Source organism: Camelus ferus, chromosome 11 (genome assembly GCF_009834535.1).
Source record: "Camelus ferus isolate YT-003-E chromosome 11, BCGSAC_Cfer_1.0, whole genome shotgun sequence".
Taxonomy (NCBI): Eukaryota; Metazoa; Chordata; class Mammalia; order Artiodactyla; family Camelidae; genus Camelus; species Camelus ferus.
The window spans coordinates 75630174-75636731 of NC_045706.1; the positions used below are offsets into that span (position 1 = coordinate 75630174).

The 6558-nt window shown below is 39.7% G+C and overlaps 1 pseudogene; it reads right to left on the reverse strand.

Moving 5' to 3' along the window:
- Positions 1-1780: 1780 nt before the first annotated feature.
- LOC116666877 lies at positions 1781-6271 on the reverse strand (annotated as a pseudogene).
- Positions 6272-6558: the final 287 nt, after the last annotated feature.

A 6558-nucleotide genomic window follows, 5' to 3' on the forward strand; every position in this document is an offset into this window, starting at 1 on the left:
AAAGGCTACTAAAGTATGCATGTGTATTTTTAAAATGTATATGTGCAGCTACTCATTTCAGAATCACAGTTTCTTAGTAGATCAAGGATTTAATTTAGGCAAACTTTTGATGCTGCCCTCACTAAATCTTTGAGGGATTTAAGTAAACTTGCTTATGAGACAATTCACTTCGTTGGACTCCCTGAAAACAGTTTATATTAACCTGAGAATTAACTCCTGCTGCTTCATTTCCTTCCTGTTCTTCAACTGCAGCCTTTGAGGGGCCAGCCTCCATTGGCTGGGGGTGGAGTGGGGGTTGAAAGATTAAAAATGAGAATATATAGGATGAGCGTTTCTCTTTAATGATACCCTGGTTGCTTCCTTCATTCCCCATTTGCCCCCCTTAAATTCAGGTATTCAAACTGTTGCCCAAATAGCCCTTTAAAACTGTATCAGATCATGGTCACTCCTCCTCCAATACTCTCTCCAAAGTTCCTTCCAAGGCCCGACAGTCTCCTAACTGTGGTTCTCACGGATTTTTTTCACAATGTCTACATATATCAAATCACCATGTTGTACACTTTATATAGCTACAGTTGTATTTATCCATTATACCTCAGTACAACTGGAAAAATATCTTAAAAGCATAATAAAACCAAAACAAGAGAATAAAATGTGGGATGAGTGGAATTGTGCCATATTTATAAACGGGAGAGAAATATTAAGCAGCTCAGGGATCACCTATAAGTTGCTCTCAGCTCCATCAGACTTAATGCTCCTTAGGCCAAAAGAAAATGCATATAGAATAAAACTCGTTTATATTTGTAATTTTAAGATAATCAATATAATGCCCAAATTGTAGTATGAAGGAGAAAAGAAGAAAAGTAATTTATAAAAGGATTGTATTTTCAATATGTACGTGCTGGACACACATACCACACAAGAAATCATGACAAAGATCACAGACACTTGCACTTACAGAACACGTCACAGCAACCGCACATGCATTGTTACACAGACACACCTTGATGGCAACTCAGCAGTCATGGCATTAAATTATTTTTCTAAGTGGTGAATGCTTCTCAAGTTCAAATGAAATAAATTACACTTTTCTCTCAATTTACATGGCGTTTGCATTCTTGGAAAGTTTATGGTACCTAGAACTATGCACAAAGGTTGTCTGTTTATGTATAAAATGGAGTTATTTCTAGGCTCAGGTAATTACAAAGAGGTGTTTCACCTGCACGACATTCTAAAGTCAAGTGAGACACAGAATGGCATTTGCTTGCACACAGCTGTCACAGGCACTGCGGGGGTGCTTCGTACCTGGTCCACATCCACGGATGTCAGCGGCATTCCTTAACCAGCGCCACGACCTAAACTGTCCTCAGACATTTGCAAAATATCTGCAGTGAGGCGTGGAATGGCCATCTTCCTGTATCCCAGCACTGGAAAACTACGGAAATGCAGTCACTAAAGTATCCAGACTTTCTCTCGTAGGCCATACCAGTCTTCTGAAATGTTCGTTTCTAACAGTCTCGATTCACCTGTGATTGTGATTCTTAGATGCATTCATTCACACTCCTTCATTCATTTAAGAAAAGTTTATGAAGCACTTGCTACTCTATTAGTCCACAGGAATATTTTTTAAAGGACCAAAAAAAGTCTGAAAGCAAGCAAACGAAACAACAGCTCATCTCTTAACAAGGGTTACAGTATAGTTAAGTACAGAGACTCTTGGCCTGCAATTTTAATTAAAAGCTCCCAAAGCAACAATTATTCAACACAGTTCACACCGTTTTCATCCACGCTGCTGACCCTCGACCCCTACCCTCAGCGCCCCAAAGCCATCACCAAATAAATTCAAGGTGGCAGTAACCACAGTGGCCTCCAGCTTCAGTGGCTTGTTCTGCAGGTAGACCAGACAGTAGAAAAAAAGGGTGGTTTTTTTTTTTTGGTTTGTTTGTTTGTTTTGTTTTGCTTTGTTTTGGGGGCTGGGAAGTGATTAGGTTTATTTATTTAATTTCTAACAGAGGGACTGGGGATTGAACGCTGGACTTCCTGCGTGCCAAGCATGGGCTCTGCCACTGAGCTGTGCCCTCCTCCTAAGGGTAGATTTTTAAGTGAGTTGTACTGACGTTTAATTTACACACAGTGAAATTTACTTTTTTAAAGCTTATATAGTTCCATGAATTTGGATAAATAACCAAGCCGTGTAACCGCCAAAACAGTCAAGACACAGGCTATTTCTGCAGCTTCTTAAGTTCCCTCACGGCATTTGGCAATCAGTCTCCTCCCAAAGCCACCACAGCTTCGGCTCCGCCAGTCCTGTGCCGGAAGGCACATAAATGGGACCGTACCTCACGCAGCACGTTGCGTCTGCCTTCTTTCATTTAGCATTAGTCACTTCACACTCACTCATGTGTCTGCGTTTGTCTGTAGTTCACTCTTTGTTTCAGGTCGTGTCCCATTTTACACCTAGGCATGTGACTGTCAGTGTGGCAAGGGTGTATCTAACTTTCTAAGAAATTGCTAAGGAATTTTACAAAGTGGCTGTACAATCTTGCACTCCCACTAGTAATATATGACGCATCATGTTGCTCCAATTTTTGCCAGGATGAATGCTTGTTAGTCTTTTAATTTTTGCCATTTTACTGAGTATGGATTGCCATAATATTGTGGTTTTAATTTGCATTTTCCCAATGACTAAAAATGCCGAGAATCTTTTCCTGTACTTACTGGCCATTTGTACTTCTGCTTCAGTGAAATGTTTGGTCAAACCTTTCCCTCATTTTGTAAAGTGGCTTCTTTATCTCTTATTATTGAATTATAAGGGGTTCTTTGTATACTTCCAATACAAATATGTTATAAAATACACATTTTACAAATATTTTCTCCCAGTATGCAGTCTGCCTATTTGTTTTCTTAACAACATATTTCAAAAAACAGAAGATTTTAATTTTGATGAAGCTCAACTTATCATTTTTTTATTTGGTTTTTGTGGGTCTTAATTAACACATATTTGCTTATTCCAGGATCACAGAAATATCCTTTTATGCTTTCTTCTATAAGAGTGTGGTTTTAACTTACACTTATGTTTATTATCCATTTTAAGTTAATTTTTACATGGTATGTGGTAGTAGTCAAATTAGGAATAATAATTCTTCTTTTTCTTCTTCTTATTGGTTTAAGGACCTCCAGTTTGCCCAGCATCAATTGTTGAAATGACTTATTTTTACTCAGTTGATCTGTCTTTCTCTCTGGAACAATGACTGGAACGTGGGCATGTGTGGTCTACATCCGGACTATTTACTGCGTTCAGTTTACCTATATAGCTACCCTTCCCCCAAACCACATTATTTTGATTATTACAGCTTCATATTAAGCATATAATTAAGTGCATTAAGTATCTGTTATTCACATAATTAGTTCTTTTTCAGAATTATTTGGCCATTCTAGGACCTTTGCATTTGCATACATTTTAAAATAAGCTTCTGTGTAGACACAATGAATTGCATTGATTGAGTTTTAAATATTCAAACATTGATTTCGAGAAAATCTTTACTGGGTGACAATTTAGCATTCTTTGAGAATACTGGTAGGCTTGATTTGCTAATTTCTTAAGAAAGCTTTTGTCTATCCATCATGGGTACTGGTTGACAGTTTTCTGTCCTCATGATACCTTTGGTTTGGGTGCTGAGGAAAGCTGGCCTGGTAAAATGGGGTGGGAGGTTTCCCTCAACTTTCTGCTTGAATTGTACACAGTTGGTATGATTTCTTCCTTAAACAGTGGTAATAACCGTGCCAGTGAGCCATCTGGCTCGGACCCTGGAATTACCATACGTATTATACTATGTATGATACCACACACAAACACACGCACATGTGGTGTAGGCACTGCTTCAGGTAGCCCGCTTCTTCAGTACTGATCTTCGTGATCTTTGTTAGTTTAGGTACTTTAGCAAATACGACCATTTCACTTAAGTTACAGAATTTATGGCATAAACCTTTGCATATTTTTTATTGTATTTGTAATGTGTATGGAATCTGTAGTGAGTGTTCCCTTTCTCTCCTTTCTTTGTTCTTTATGTTGTAACTTTTTGTCTTTTCTAATTTTTTTCTGTCAGTCTGGCTGTAAAGCTGTATCAATTTTATTGGGCTTTTCAAAGAACCAGTTTCTGGTCCCACCACCCTATGTGTCCTGGACTCCCTTGACTTCTCTGGTAGCTGCAGTGACACTTTGTTTCTTTTCCTCCAGCTCTTCCTCAGGTAACCTGTTAGTGTTTATGTAATCATAAGTCCTTCAAATTGGATTTTTGGATGCTGGTGATTATACCCTCTCAGGAGAGACTTTTTCCTGAAGAAATTGCTTGTGTGCTTATCTGCTTGTTCCAATCAGGAGGAAAACATTCATAATTAAGTAATTTGCTCTGATAGCTTATCCAGATGTTATTATGAAAGAGAAAGCGACCTCCAATTCTCAGAAGTTCCTTAAATATTTCCTTTACTTTGAGTGTTGGTCAAAATTACTTATTTTTTTAAGCATTTAAAGAAAAGTACAAAGTTGAGACGGTTTCTGTGTACTTTGCAGATCTGGCAACATCCTTTTGCATCTCAGCCTTTACCAGTCAAGTTCCTTTTTTTTCATTATCTTTGGCTTTTGATGGTGAGGAACAGTTGTTTTCTGTGATCACATTAATTTTTAACCCTTCATATGTAAGCCTGTTGTTAATATCTGAATGCTTACAGCATTTATTTCCCAGTGTTCTGAAAATGTCATCAACAGGTACTCCAAAAGAGGGAGTGGGTCCTGCTGTCGAATGGTTTTATGAAATACTGAGTTACATATTCAAAACTACATACGTTTTGTGATTGTGGGTTTTCTAACGGGCACGGGAACCTTTAAGGCTTACTCGGCATTTCCCAAACACACTGAACAACAGACCCCTTTGGAGTTCATGGAACCATGAGTATGGGCTCTTTGATGCTACCACGTGCCAGCATCTCCGTGTAAATGTGCTCACCTTACCGCAGAAAGGAGTCCGCAGAAAGCACTCCTTCTAAACCACGGAAGCTAGTACAGCACCCTGGACATCAGGTAAGGGTAACATTAGGCACTGTGGCCCACAGGGAGGCTGGATCGCAGCACCCAGGCGGTATTTGCAATACCTGTGAGCCGTACAGTTTATTCTGGGTTTCCTTGAGGGTTGACCTCATCAGGGGATACGTCCCCTGGTCGACTGGATCCAGGGTGGCATCAAAGACCTGAAGGCGCATATCTTTTTCAACTCACAAAGACGAGACATATCTTTGGCATTTGCTGCCCAGTTTGATAATGTCTGGCAAATGACTTAACCACTGGATAATCATTTTCAAAATACTCCATTGGTAAAGAAGAAACAGCAGAATCAGTGGGACGTCTGGTCCCATTAACACGGTGGTAATGGATAACTCCCAGCAGAGAAGGCATGGTACGTCTCGTTTCACGGAGAAGACGTCCATCATTCCAGGAGTTAATAAAATTGCTGAATTCCTTGAGAAATGGGGGAGATTCAGCTTCAGGCCTACAGCTGGGAGTTAACAGCCTCCATCTCCTTTTAATCAGCCTCCGCAGATTGTAAAACAGCAATTTTAATGTAGTTTGTTTATTTGCTGAAAAATAAATCCACAGTAAATGTACCCCAACAATCCTGTGGATTTATGAACCATAGCCTTTTTTTTTTTAACATCTTCACACTACGTCTCACCTTTCTCAGGCAGCTCTGCAGATAACAAAATGTGTAACAGTTTGTTGAACAAAATATTCAGACCCGCTGTTTGTGCTCCAAGGGAGAAAAACGGCCAACGTAACCTGGGCTTCCTGTTTCACCTCTGCACGAATCACACCACTGAGGCAGGCGAATCCCAAGGCATCAAGTCAGAGTCTTGAGGATTTAGATTTATTTTTATTCCTCATAACTTCCAAAAACCTTTTATAATTCAGAAAATGGTCAGACTGTTGCTCAAGGAATCGCACATCGGTGTCTGAAATGTTAGTTGGTGTCCTTTGGATGCCCGTGTGACAAAGTGTAAAATATCCCACTAGCTTTGCCGTAAGATCTCTGCCAAAAAAGAGCAGCTTTTTTGAACATTTCAATTGGCCTGCATTGGGATAAAGCAGCTTCTCACACAAGGCATCTGGTGCTTCTGCATGTGGAAAGCCAGTTACTACACGAACTCCATCGAGTCTAAAGCCATGACAAATGTGTTCTGATAAGGAATCCTTATCAACCCTGGGGACACTGTTCCCCATGAGAAATGCACCACTCAAATCCAACACTTTAACATTAAGATCCACTGCTCTTATATGTCTTTCCTTGTCTATGAATTCCGCTGATTTCAAAGACAAACATAGTTTGGCCGTGCACTTGGATCAAAGGAATCCACAAGTTTTTAAATCAGCTATTAGTTTTCACCAACTTGGACAGAATTCTACACCTGTCGACAACTTTTCTACCATGGCACCAAGACATCTACAACGTCCCTGTGCTTTGGGAGAGCAGTTTTCACAAATTCAGTCACTCTGCACAAGTACTCCGA